A 14,609-nucleotide genomic window follows, 5' to 3' on the forward strand; every position below is an offset into this window, starting at 1 on the left:
CGAAATATCCTTTCCAAGGCCTTCATTGCAACCCTACCACGTGCTATAATTAGCTAAGGTTGCTTACTGTTGATTTGGCCAACTGAGAGTTCTCCCGGCAGAGTTGGGAGGGGGAGGTTCTGCCAGGTTCTAGAGTGTGACTTCCTGGTTCTGAATGTAGTAGTCTCATAAGGAGGACCTGGGAGCAATCTGCTACATTTCTATTTATACCAACGTTCCGTTGCCCCTCCTTTTCCTTGCTATGCTTTTCTTTTGTCCTTGTGTGGGGCTATATTGCAAAAGGCTGCAAGGCTGCAATATTGCAAGGGAACAAAGGGCAGCATCAAACTGTTTTTGATTATGCATCTTCTACATCAGAGGTATACTGTCTATGAACATGCAAGCTACACAACTAGCATAGGTAAGAGCAGTAGCAGTTAGTTAGTGCTGTTCTAGTGTGTGTGGTGAGTGTAGGAAAATAGTCTGTGGGATACAATGTATGATTTGGGCCTTGTGGTGATCAGTACTCTCCGACTGCTGATGCTGGGAGACAGGCAGATGTAGCAATGAAAACCATATATATACACTGAACATTTCCTTGCTGTAACTACTCTATGCAGGGGCAATTCAACTACTGTAAAGAACAACACGGCTTCCCATACAATAGGAACTCATGATATCCCTCTTCCCATTGCCTTATTTTGCTATACAGGTGAAACTCGGAAAATTAGAATATGGTGCAAAAGTCCATTAATTTCAGTAATGCAAATTAAAAGGTGAAACTGATATATGAGACAGATGCATTACATGCAAAGCGAGATAAGTCAAGCCTTAATTTGTTATAATTGTGATGATCATGGCATACAGCTCATGAAAACCCCAAATCCACAATCTCAGAAAATTAGAATATTACATGGAACCAAAAAGACAAGGATTGAAGAATAGAACAATATCGGACCTCTGAAAAGTATAAGCATGCATATGTATTCAGTACTTGGTTTGGGCCCCTTTTGCAGCAATTACTGCCTCAATGCGGCGTGGCATGGATGCTATCAGCCTGTGGCACTGATGAGGTATTATGGAAGACCAGGATGCTTCATTAGCGGCCTTCAGCTCTTCTGCATTGTTTGGTCTCATGTCTCTCATCCTTCTCTTGGCAATGCCCCATAGATTCTCTATGGGGTCAGGTCAGGCGAGTTTGCTGGCCAATCAAGCACAGTACACTGTATACTTTTCAGAGGTCCGATATTGTTCTATTCTACAATCCTTGCCTTCTTGGTTCCATGTAATATTCTAATTTTCTGAGATTGTGGATTTGGGGTTTTCATGAGCTGTACGCCATGATCATCACAATTATAACAAATTAAGGCTTGACTTATCTCGCTTTGCATGTAATGCGTCTGTCTCATATATCAGTTTCACCTTTTAATTTGCATTACTGAAATTAATGGACTTTTGCACAATATTCTAATTTTCCGAGTTTCACCTGTATATCGCTCAATTCAAATTTCAGCCAATGCAGGCATCCCTCGCCAACCGTGGATTTTCCAATCGCGGTTTTAAGTATCTGCGACTAGGAAATTGTGGCAGGTCTCATCAACCATGACCCGAGCATCCATGATTTGGACAGATTTTCCGGCAATGGTGGGGTTCAAGATTTTGAGGGTTGGGGTGATTTTGGGGGATTCAAGGGTGATTGGGGGGTTATTGGGGGTTGAGGGGATATTTTGGGGGGTTCCAGGTTGTTTTGGGGGTGTTTTCTCAAGATTTTGGGGGTTGGGGTGATTTTTGGGGATTCAAGGGTGATTTCGGATTTTGGAGGTGGGTTATTGGGGTAGAGAGGTGATTTGGGGGGTTCAATGGTGATTTCTGTGGGTCCCCCTCACTCCTCTTGCTGTCCATTGGGTATTTAAAACGATTCCAGACTGATTTTTGTCATTTTTTCTTTATTTTTGCTCTTTTTACTGCCACGATTCCCCTAACCCCCTCTTTACAATGCTTTTCAATAGCTTGTCAACCATGAATTTGCCAACTGCAAGGTTTTCCCAGAATGGAACCCACACAATTGGCGAGAGATGACTGTATACACAAGGCTCTGTAGAACCTTTTTCTGCCCAAGTGTCCTGAGGACATCCCATCCAAATTATTATGGCCTGTTGCCCACTTCTTTAAAAAAAAAAAGAATAAGGTTGAAATGCACTTTACAAGCACCAAGGCTTAATAGATCATCATACTGTGGTTCACAAAGGGGTATACAAATCCTCACTCCTGTAAGCCTTGGAATCTCTTGTGATCAGAAGTTCTCATCCAAATATCTGCCATTGACTTCCTGCAGCTATGAAGTTTTCTTCCCTTCTCTTCCTTGTCTTCTTGGTGCTCTTCCCTGATCCAGAGTTGGGGGCGGGCAAGTCCTCCAGCTATCAGAGGAAGCCACTGCTGGAAAGGTGGCCTGATCAGGAATGGAACCACTTTTATACACCTTTGGCCATTTGGAGGATCTCAGCGCACCCCTCCTGAAACAGCAGAGGTCCTCCTATGAATGACTACCACCCACCTAACTTAACTCAAAGGCTGGCTGTTTCCTTTATAGGGAAGAGGGTTGCAAATTTAGCATCTGGGGTGGAAAGAGATACACCCAGGTAGTAATTACAATCTTCTTCTTAAGCATAGGCAAAACATCCTAGGACCCGATAGCTCACACACTTCTTTCAAAAGCTTTATGTCTCCCCCTGATTGTAGCAGAGTCCTGAGATGACAATAGTCAACCCCACTTGCATTTTGTGAACTTTTTGAGCCTTGTGAACATTTTGAGCCTTTTCCTGGCCTGGGGAGCTTAACTGATTCACAAAAGGAAGCACGTTCATTGCTTGGATAGGGAGCTTCTCAACCAGAAATAAGAAGTTGCCCAAAGGAAGACAATGTCTGTTTTGACTGTGTTTGGACACCAGTCGATGGATGGTCAGATCAAAAGACAAATGCCCATCTAGTCCAGCATCCTGTTTCACACAGTGGCCCACCAGATGCCACTGGAAGCCTACAGGCAGGAGTTGAAGGCATGCCCTCTCTCCTGCTGTTACTCCCCTGTAACTGGTACTCAGAGGCATCCTGCCTTTGAGGCTGGAGGTGGCCCACAGCCCTCCGACTAGTAGCCGATGATAGACCTCTTCTCAATGAAGTTATCCAAAGCCTTCTTAAAGCCATCCAGGTTGTTGGCTGTAACCACAGCTTGTGGCAGAGAATTCCACAAGTGGATTATGTGTTGTGTGAAAAAGTACTTCTGTTTATTGGTCCTAGATTTCCTGGCAATTAATTTCATGGGGTGACCTCTGGTTCTATTCATGTGTGAGAGGGAAAAGAATTTCTCTCTCTCCACTTTCTCCACACCATGCATGATTTTATAGACCTCTATCATGTCTCCCTGCACTCGTCTTTTTTCTAAACTAGAAAGCCCCAGGTGTTGTAGTCTTGCCTCATAAGGAAGGTGCTCTAGGCCCCTGATCATCTTGGTTGCCCTCATCTGCACCTTTTCCAGTTCTACAATATCCTTTTTTAGACGTGCTGACCAGAATTGTACGCAGTACTCCAAGTGTGGTCGCACCATAATTTTGTATAAGGGCATTATAATATTAGCCATTTTATTTTCAATCCCCTTCCTAATGATCTCTAGCATGAAATTGTCCTTTTTCACAGTTGCCGCACATTGAGTCGACACTTTCAATGAGCTGTGCACAACCACCCCCAAAACCCTCTCCTGGTCAGTCACTGCCAGCTCACATCACATACGTGTATAATTGAAGTTGGGGTTTTTTTGTCCCAATGTGCATTAGCTTACACTTCCCAACATTGAACTGCATTTGACACTTTGTCGCCTACTCACCCAGTTTGGAGAAATCCTTTTGGAGCTCCTCACAATCCGTTTTGGATTTCACTACCCGGAAGAGTTTGGTATCATCTGCAAATTTGGCCACATCGCTCCTTACCCCTACTTCAAGATCATTTATGAATAAATTAAAAAGCAGCGGTCCCAGTACAGATCCCTGGGGGACCCCACTTCTTACTTCCCTCCATTGTGAAAACTCTCCATTTACACCTACCCTCTGTTTCCTGTCTTTCAACCAGTTAGCAATCCACACATGTACTTGTCCCTTTATCCCATGACCGCTAAGTTTCCTCAGGAGCCTTTGATGAGGAACTTTATCAAAAGCTTTTTGGAAGTCCACATATAATATGTCTACTGGATCACCTTGATCCACCATAGGCGTAATTATAGGGGGGCAGGGGGGGCACGTGCCCCCGGCGCCGTCTTTGTGGGTCACGTGGGGGGCGCCGCCATGACCACCGCCAATCCCATTTTAAAAAAAATCAATAAAAAAAATTCATCGGCGCCCCCTCCCCCACGCGGTCCCTTCCGCACGCACGCACGCTCCCCCCCGCTTTGCTGGCCTCAGCCTGACCCTGGCTTGCCTTGTTGGCGGGCGGCGAGCGGGCGCCTAATTTCATGCTTGCATCAACTTCTAGAGGGCAGCAGTACTAGTCACGCAGCGCATGCGTGCGTTCCTGCGTCCTCCTCGGCTCGCCCTCTGCACGTGGCGCCGAGAGTAGAAGAGCATTGTTGGGGCTGGCGCAGGCAGGCAGGCGGACCGGGCAGCACGACGACGGAACAACAAGGATTTGGGCGCAGGTGGAACAGACCTCGATTTGGGGCCGTCATTACTTAAAGCGACGTGCACTCAGACTCTCAAGGTGTGTGTGTGTTTATGTTCTCTTCTCTGTCTGACCCCGCGGGGTCTAGAAAATGGCGTTTTTTGGACTGCAGTAACACCATGAAGAAGAAAGTTTGGTTTTCTTTCCTCTGTATTTAATAATGGAATGGAAAATAGCTTCCTTAGTGGTGTTTTACTGCTGCAGTGTTCTGTATCTATTAAAATACTGTTTTTCTAGTTGGTCAGCACAAAAAAAGAATTAAGATTTCTACCAGGTGCAGGGGTGGTGTGGATCCTGTAATCGAGGTCTCGGTGTCAGCGGCTCAGCGCCACCGGCGGGAAGAAGGGTGAACTAACTGGGTGTCTCTGGGCTCTTGGACTCTGAGCTGAGCTGCCTTAATAAAAAATTTACTTTGACTGTGTTGGACCATGCCCCCAGAAAATAAAAAGCACTAAACTGCAGAAGGCATGCACCATCCCAGAAGAAGTGTTCCCCCATCCCTTCACTCTCTCACTGAAGCACGCCTCCATTGGGCTGACTTCCACCATGCCCAGTTGCTCCTGGACCAGGCGGGCTCCAGTCTTGGGCACCGCCCAAAGTTCCTGGATCAAGCTCCACATATTTGCCAGTTTGATACTCCTGATCCACCCATACACACCAATGGTTCTCCTCTTGCCTCTATGCCAAAAAGAAGCTTCACCAGTTTAATTTCCACCTATTGGGCTGCTGTTTACAGACAGGAGTCTGCAGATTTCGCGGTCTAGCAATGATTAACCCACAGGTAGGAAAGGATGTGACGAAAATATTCCCCATTTCATCCCAGCTTCTTTATGCAGTCTGATGCCATGCACGATTACTCGGATGTAAAGCCCAGAGATTTTGGGAATGCAAAATAGCCAGCAGCAGGAGAGAAGCCCCCGGCTTGTAATAATATGTGAATGATTGCTGGCAGAGCTCAGAGCCTTCACATTTTGATCTGTGCTTGTACATTAAGAAAGCAGAGGCGGATGGTGTTAATAAAGAGCGATTTAACAGAGAGTTTGTGCTCAGAATACAGTGGACAGCAAAAAGGTCAAATTTGAGCGGTGACAGTAAACAAGGGTTTTCTCTCTCTCTTATTTTTTTAAGGAGGGAGTAGGAAAGGTGGTGATGGAGAGAAATGAAAGCAGAACTTTGCCAAGCTGTATAAAACAAGGCTGATCTTGGGGGTGGAGAGAAAAACCTGCCCAAGTTCTTATCAGCTTGAAAAGTAGGAAGAGCTCTCGCGCTGCTTGTGTTTTTTCTCCTTCGTGGACTGCTTGTTTTCATTCCCACAGAGTAAGTAGAGAGGGCTGGCTGCTTCTTAGTGGCTTAATTTGTAAATGTCTTTTAGAATCACTTTCATAGGGCCCAATCCTGCTTGAACGGCAATTTTTGAGTTTTAAAAACAAGAGTGAAGTTCTGGGTTTAAACAAGAAGAGGAGTTTCCTAGATCCCCTTCCAGATCTGGAAGGGGGGTTGGTGGGAATTAAGCAGATGTTTTAGCAAGAGCTCAAGGGAGAGCTTAAAATATATTCCTTAATGCAGCTAGGAGAAGTTGTTTGCCTTATTATTTTAAAGTGGAATTTATCTAGAAGTTGTTGAAGCTTTGATAAGTTTAGCAGAAGTTGTTTCTTGAGAGTTATAAACTCGTGGTTTTCTTGACTTGCTTCACTGGAGAGAGTATCTTTTAGGCAACTTCTGCATTACAGCCTTCTTATCTTGGGATGGATGAGTAGTTAAAATGATAGAGGAAAAGGGATTTACTTCTCTTATTTTGAGTTGCATGGAATACTTTGGGGTTTTGCTTATGTGTGGCATGCCCTTGATCTTAAAGAACTGTAGGCTCCTTAAGTAATAGTAACTTTAAATTGCAAATTAACAGAAAAAAGCAACAGCTGAAAACTGTACAAAGATTAGTATCTGTTGCTGCTGCAGCAGCTCTAAAATGCCAATTACATTGCCTTGTGGTGCTAGTAAGCCTCTTTTTCTAAAAGTACAGTTTCCCCAAAGTTTTTGAGATGATATTAGGGTGACTTCTTAAATCTCTTGAATAGCTTAAAAGAAAAACACTGGAGAAATTGATTTTTTCTAATTATCAGACAAAACTAACTAACAGAGGAAACAGACAAAACTAACTTTGACGGCATCATAGACCAATTTGCATCCTTGAAAGCAAGGAGGGTCCAGTTATGATTTTAGGTTACGGTATATATTTTTGGTTATTTGTCGGATTTTTGGTTATTTGGCGGATTTTTGGTTATTTGTCGGATTTTGAAATTTTTGGTAATTTTTGTAATGTTTTTAATTTTTTAAATAAAAGTTTTCTGAAACGTGTGTCAGTCAGATGTATGCTGGGGGGGCAGCGGGGGGGCGCAATTTCAGTGCTTGCCCCAGGCGCCGTTTTCCCTAGTTACGCCTCTGTGATCCACACACTCGACACTCTCAAAGAACTCCAAAAGGTTGGTGAGGCAAGATTTACCTTTGCGGAAGCCAAGCTGGTTCACTCCCAGCAGGGCCTGTTCTTCTAGGTGCTTTACAATTTTATCCTTGAGGATGCTTTCCATCAATTTGCCTGGAACAGACGTTAGGCTAACCGGCCTGTAATTTCCCAGATTGCCCCTGGATCCCTTTTTGAAAATCAGTGTTACATTGGATACTCTCCAGTCCTCTGGTACAGAGCCCAATTTCATGGATAAGTTATATATTTTAGCAAGGAGGTTGGCAATTTCACATTTGAGTTCTTTGAGGACTCTTGGATGGATGCCATCCGGCCCTGGCGATTTGTTAGCTTTCAGTTTTTCCAGACAGTTTAGAACATCATCTCTCGTTACTTCTATCTGACTCAGTTCTTTAGCCTCCATCCCTAAAAAGCCTGTTTCAGGAACAGGTATATGCTCAGTATCCTCTGTCGTGAAGACGTATGCAAAGAACTCACTGAACTTCTCTGCAACCTCCATATCCTCCTTAATAATCCCTTTCACTCCCTCATTGTCGAATGGTCCAACTGCATCCCTGGCAGGTTTCCTGCTTCTGATGTTTTTAAAGAAGTTTTTGTTATTCCCCTTAATACTTTTGACGAAATGTTCCTCAAACTCTCTTTTTGCCTCCCTTATTGTCACCTTGCATTTCTTTTGCTAGAGTTTGTGTTCCTTTCTGTTCTCTTCATATGGACAGGCCTTTGAATTTCGGAAGGAAGTTTTCTTCCCTTTTATGGCTTCCTTGACGGTACCTGTTAGTGGTTATGAGTAAACTCCATGCACTCTGGAGTGAGGAGACTCTCCTGATTTTCCCTTTCAACTTTCTTTTCACCATACTCATTTTGGAGAAGTTTCATCTTCTGAAATACAAAATGTCCATGTTAGACTTCCTTGCTGATTCTCTCCCTGCATGTATGCTGAATTTAAGGGGACTATGGTCACTGTTCCCTAAAGGGTCGGTGACACTGACATCATGCACCAGGTCCTGGGTGCTACTCAGAATTAAGTCCAAGGTCACCTTCTCTCTTCCAAGACCAACTCTGGTTGGTTCCAAGACCATTTAGCGTATTTAGAAATTTGACAGAATAAGGGATGTGCACAAATCATTTTTTTAATTCAATTGGTGCACAAAACAAATTGCCCCTAATTTGTTATGTATCCAAATCTACTTCCTCCAAATCACTCCAGATTAGATTTCTATTTGCTTTGATGTGTTTTGGATTCAAACCGATTTGGACCACTTAACAAGGTCCTAGGGGCTCCAGATTTGGACGGTGGGTAGGTCACCATGGGTGTCACCTACCACCCAAATTTCACAGTCGCGGGACACTTGGTTGAATCTAAGGATTTCCCCCCCATTTTTTCTGATTCTGAACATTTCTGCCATAGGAAACAAGGGAGATTTAAAGTTTCCATATCTTTACCCGAACACAGATCCCCAACTTTAATTTTGGTAAAGAAAGCTAAACTCTAGCTCTTGCAGAAGTGGAGTTATGGAGCAAAATGTGCAGTCATTATTTTTCAAGTGTTTGGATTCTTTGGTGTATAATCACTTTTCCTCATAATGAATCCCTATGAGGATTAATTGCACACCTTCATTTCTTTTTTTCATTTTGACTGTCACTGGACTGTGCCTAGATGCCAACATGCCTCTTTTGCTGTCCTCTTGGAACCGTTATGCACCATCTCCCACTTCCGGGCCTCTCCTTTATGGCAGACCTGCAAACCAAAGCGGCAAACGTTTTTCCTAGCCCGATGTGCCACCCGCAGCGACAGTTTTGGGTGGCACTGAGAAGAGGAGGCCATCCAAAATTGCTACTTCCCTGCTGCACCAGTTCATTGAGTTGAGGAAGTCTGCTAGTCGGCTTTCTTGGTGTATCAGTGCATCTTGGCTTTGCATGTCAACCGATAAGAAGAAGTTTCATGGCCACAGTAGAAAAGCAGTAAAACAGACCACAGTAGAAGCACCAGCTCTTTCTTCGAGTCCCATCATGCTCTCTCTCTCACACACACATACCCCCACACACACTCCAAGTCCGTTGTCCATTGCATGAGAACCCATCTGCCTGTTATTGAGCTTACTCACACCTCGGTGGACTCTGCTGGGATTGTACGGTTCGCAATGGCAAGTCCCAGTGAAAGGGAAGCATGTGAAGATCCTGCAGACGCTCATGGATGTTTGGGTTAGCTTCTCAGAACGTCAGACTTGCAATGCGTAGGACTGACGTTTGCTACAGGCCAGTTCTCCATCTCGGATTGCTTTTTTAAAAACCCTCAAGACACACCTGTTTTCTCAGGCTCTTAACTGAAATTAATTTCAAACGGTTTCATTGTTTTTATCCCGTGAAACTATTTTAACTCTTTCTAGTCTGCTTTAGATTTCTTGTGCTTTAACTTGTGTACATCGCCTAGAGACACACAGATCAGGCAGTACATCAATATGATGAATAAATAATGAACCACAATGCTGCACTTCATGAGGTCTGAGGAGTGTAGGAGAGAGTGGAATGATCTGGATGCCGTAAGGTCATCCACACAACCTCTGTGTCAGGGGCTGGGGAAGGCGGTAGGGGTGGGGGTGAGGGAGGCAGGCTTGGTCATGTGATTCCACATGAGGTAAGAACATAAGAACAGCCCTGCTGGATCAGGCCCAAGGCAGCCCATACAGTCCAGCATCCTGTTTCACTCAGTGGCCCACCAGATGCCGCTAGAAGCCACAGGCAGGAGTTGAGGCCATGCTCTCTCTCCTGCCGTTACTCCCCTGCAAATGGTACTCAGAGCCATCCTGCCTTTGAGGCTGGAGGTGGCCCACAGCCCTCCGACTAGAAGCCATTGATAGACCTCTCCTCCATGAAGTCATCCAAACCCCTCTTAAAGCCATCCAGGTTGTTGGCTGTCACCACATCCTGTGGCAGAGAGTTCCACAAGTGGATCATGCATTGTGTGAAAAAGTACTTCCGTTTGTTGGTCCTAGACCTCCTTGCAGTCAATTTCATGGAGTGACCCCTGGTTTTAGTGTTGTGTGAGAGCGAAAAGTATAGAAGAGAGTGGAATGACCTGGATGCTGTAAGGTCATCCACACAACCACTGTGTGTGGGGCTGGGGAAGGCGGTGAGGGAGGCAGGCTTGGTCCTACCTTCCCCGCCAGATGATCAGAGCTCGTATTCAGACACACAGTTCGCACGCCCAGACAATGCAGACTGCAGCAAGTAGTGAGGCCATTGGGAGGCTGGGGAAACGGAGCCCGGACTCCAGAAACCCCACAAGGCACTGCCCTGCTGGGCACTCTTGCTGTCCAGCTCTATGAACGCTCGGGATGCAGGGAGTCTGACAGTAAGGACAGACAATGAGTAGCCACGATGCCAAGCCAACATCTCTGGATTTCTGGAAGAGAGGAAGTTCTGAGAAGCGAACATATGTTCTTATGTATTTGATTGTGGGTGGCGGCGGGTGGGTGGGTGGGGGGAGATCCCTAATCCAAATCAAGCTTACTAATACTTTATTTTTTAAAATTGCTTTAATTGCAAGGGACAGGCCGGGAGCTAATAAGCGACATTTCTTCACTGCTGAGCAGGAAGTGTTGATGGCGACTTGAGGAGCATCAGCAGGCAGAGCAGAAGCAGGATTCCATCAGGGCTGTCGAGGGAAGGAGGATTTCCTTGATTTGCTCACACTTCACTGTTGAGGGACGGAAACAGGCAAAAAATGCCAGAATCAGTTTGTTTTCTTAGTGTAGCCAGAGCAACAAGAGAGCAGCTCAAATGTCAGATATTGATAAGGGCCACAAGGCCCTTCGATATCTGGAGACCCAAGTTGAGAAGAACCCTGATCTATACCCTTCCTTGTGGTGGAGACACACAAAGCCACAAACCCCAAACAAATAACACAATAAAACAATAGTCCGCCAACCTCCTGACTCTTCCTGCCCTTCCACAATGAAGAACATTGTGCTAGTCCAAAGAGATGGTGGAGCAGTGCGAAATCATGGGGATTTCCACACTTACTCTTGTGAACACTTGTGCGATGGCATTCTTGCACAAAAGTTCCCTGCCAAGCATACGAGCTTTGCCACAGGCTGCTCACCTTGTTGCACAATCGCAAACACTAGTCTGGAACACCAGCTCCAGAATTAGCACAGGCAGCAAGAGCAACAGACGTGTGCAAGCACAATGACCTTGCACAAGCAGAGCATCCGTGATGGTGTCAGCCACTACCAATAACAATGCCCGAGCTAGCAAGAAATGAGAAGCAGAATCCAGGGAGATAAATAATCCAGTAGAGGGTTATCACACAAACCACAGAAAATAAAAAGGTACATGGTTTCAAATGGCAGCACCAGAGAGTGTGTTAGCAAGTAAGTAACCAAGTAAGTAAGTAAGTAAGTAAGTGAATGAATGAATGAATGAATAACCAGAGGTATAACCAGAGGTAGTCATCCTGACGTTTCTCCAGCCATTGTTGGGCTACAGCTCCCCTCATCCTCAGCTGCAACAAATTGTAGCTGAGGATGATGGGAGTTGTGGTCTATCGACAGTGGGAGAGCCTCAGGTTGACTAGCCATGAGCTACGTGATGGCAAGGAGTTCCACATGTTGTGTGCCACCACAGAAAAGGTCCTCAAACACGTCATTGCCAGTTTAAACTCTGAGAGTGGTGGGATACATGGAAGGACACACTAGATCAGGGATTCTCCACGTGTGGGTCCCCAGATCTAATTGGACTTCAGCCCCCATAATTCCCAAGCAAAGGCCACTGGGGCTGGAGATTCTGGGAGTTGAAGTCCTATTACATCTGGTGACCCACATGTTGTGAATCCCTGAACTAGATGACCACTAGGGATGGACAGGCTTCTATGAGGGTGGAAGAGAGTCCTTCAGGTATCCCAAGCCTAAGGTGTTTAGGCTGGGGCTTCTTTCATTCGTTCATTCTTTCATTCATTCATTCAATTTCTATACCTGGGCTCTGAAGCGTTGACAATTTAGCCCATGTGGAAGCAGCAGGAGCACATTTATTCCCTTTCCTGTGAGTGCGGATAAATGTGCCAATGCTTCTTCTGCAGCCACTGGGTTTTAATTCAAATTTAATGCATTTTTAATTTAAATTAATGTTTAGTTAATTAAAATTTGATTTAAATTCAGAATTTAAAGTTGACTTCATTTAAAAGCCATTGTGGCTTCTCTGGTGGCTTTACTGTAGCCCACAAGGCTCCATTAGACTGTGAAACATGGCAGCCCTTGACATGAATGCCTCTGGGTGAGCCCAGTAGACCCCTGACTACTGAGGGTGTCTGTGTGAGCACGAAGAAGCTTAAGTGGCACCATCTGGACTAAGTGGGCCAGGGCTCAGCGGATGCTCCAGTGCCATGCTCTGCCTTTCATGCAGGAATGACACACACAGAACTGGATGTGGCCCAGTGACACTGGCCTTCTTTGTATCTTAGAGGCTTCGAACATCAGCCAGTTAATGCATGGAGGAAAGAGACTGTTCAACCTGTGCATGACAGGACTACAACTCCCAGAATCCCCAGACTCCGTGGCCTTCTGCCCTTGAAGGGCGTTGTCATCCATCGACACCTGGGCACCCAAGGTTGGGAACCCCTGGTCTGATAGGCTGAAACTCTCTGTTCCTTTTGCCTTCTGAAGAATCATATACAACTCACACCATATTTTATGTATACCCTGCCATGTACTTCAGAGATTACAGGTACTGAGGAAATGGCCTTGGATTTTATTCCTAAATAGGGTTACTCCAGAGTAAGGCCCATTCAGTTCAGTGGGACTTAATGCCTAGTAAAAGGTGACTACCAGTTTCAAAATCAGACCCTTTGCTAAGCAGGGTCTGCCCTGGTTTGCATTTGAATGGGAGACTGCATGTGAGTGTCATCTGCTGTAAGACATTCCACTTAGGGCAGGGTTTCTCAACGTGTGGGTCCCCAGATGTTATTGGACTTCAACTCCCATAATCCTCAGCCTTAGTGGCCTTTGGTTGGGAATTATGGGAGCTGAAGTCCAATTACATCTGGGGACCCACACGTGGAGAATCCCTGCCTTAGGGGATGGGGCTGCAGCTCAGTGGAAGAGCACCTGCTTTGCATGCTGAAGGTCCCAGGTTCAGTCCCTGGCAGCATCTTCAGGTAAGGCTGGGAGAGAGTCCTGCCTGAAGCCCTGGAGACCCACTGCCAGTCAGTGTAGACATGACTGAGCTAGATGGGCCAATGGTCTGAATCAGTGGAAGGCAGCTTCCTATGTTCCTAGGGTGGTGGGACACAGAAGATGCAGCTTCTCTCTGGCAGTACTTTGGATCTGTCATTGGGGGAGCTGAGTTATCACCTGGGTTGACAACACAATTGGGAATCCGAACAAATTCCCCTAAATCGATCATTCGGAAGACATCTGTGCTTGCACGTCCCGCCATGTATCCTGCATAGAAACCTCTCCAATGACGTGGCAAATCCTGTGCAAAAGGAAAAGACAACTATTAATTGGGCAGCAGCAGGCTCAAGAAGGGATGGGAAGAAGGCCAGGACAGAGTCACAGACTGGAGTCCTGGGTTTATGAATCCACAGCATATCCCTGTGCCATCTACCTCTGCTGCTGCTACTACTACTACTACTTCTAATATAGTACTTCTCAACAATATAAGAACATAAGAACAGCCCTGCTGGATCAGGCCCGAGGAAGCCTAACTAGCCCAGCGTCCTGTTTCACACAGTGGCCCACCAGATGCCTCTGGGGAGCCCACAGGCCAGAGGGATGTGCATGCCCTCTCTCCTGATATTGCTCCCCTGCCACTGGTCTTTAGAAGAATCTTGGAGGTAATTTATAGCCACCAGACTAGTAGCCATTGACAGACCTGTCCTCCATGAATCTGTCTAAGCCCCTTTTACAGCCATCCAAGCTGGAGGCCATCACCACATCCCATGGCAAGGAATTCCATAGATTAATTATCCTCTATGTGAAAAAGATCTTCTGCTTGTCGGTTCTAAATTTCGCAACCTTCGGTTTCATGGGGTGACCCCTGGTTCTAGTGTTGTGAGAGAGGGAGAAAAATTTCTCTCTGTGTACACCCTCCCCAGTCCATGCATAACTGTACACACCTTGATCATATCTCCCCCTAGTTGCCTCTTTTCCAAGGTGAAGAGCCCCAGATGCTGTCGCCTAGTCTCATAAGGAAGGTGCTCTAGGACCCTAATCATTTTGGCTGCCCTCTTCTGCACCTTTTCCAATTCCACAATATCCTTCTTAAGATACGGTGACCAAAGCTGTGCGCAGTACTCCAGGTGTGGCCGCACAACAGATTTGTATAATGGCATCATAATATTAATATTTTTATTTTCAACCCCCCCCCCCAATGATTCCTAGCATGGAATTGGCCTTTTTCACAGCTGCCGCACACTGAGACAACACTTTCAATGAGCTGTCAACCACGA

Source organism: Hemicordylus capensis, chromosome 1 (genome assembly GCF_027244095.1).
Source record: "Hemicordylus capensis ecotype Gifberg chromosome 1, rHemCap1.1.pri, whole genome shotgun sequence".
Taxonomy (NCBI): domain Eukaryota; kingdom Metazoa; phylum Chordata; class Lepidosauria; order Squamata; family Cordylidae; genus Hemicordylus; species Hemicordylus capensis.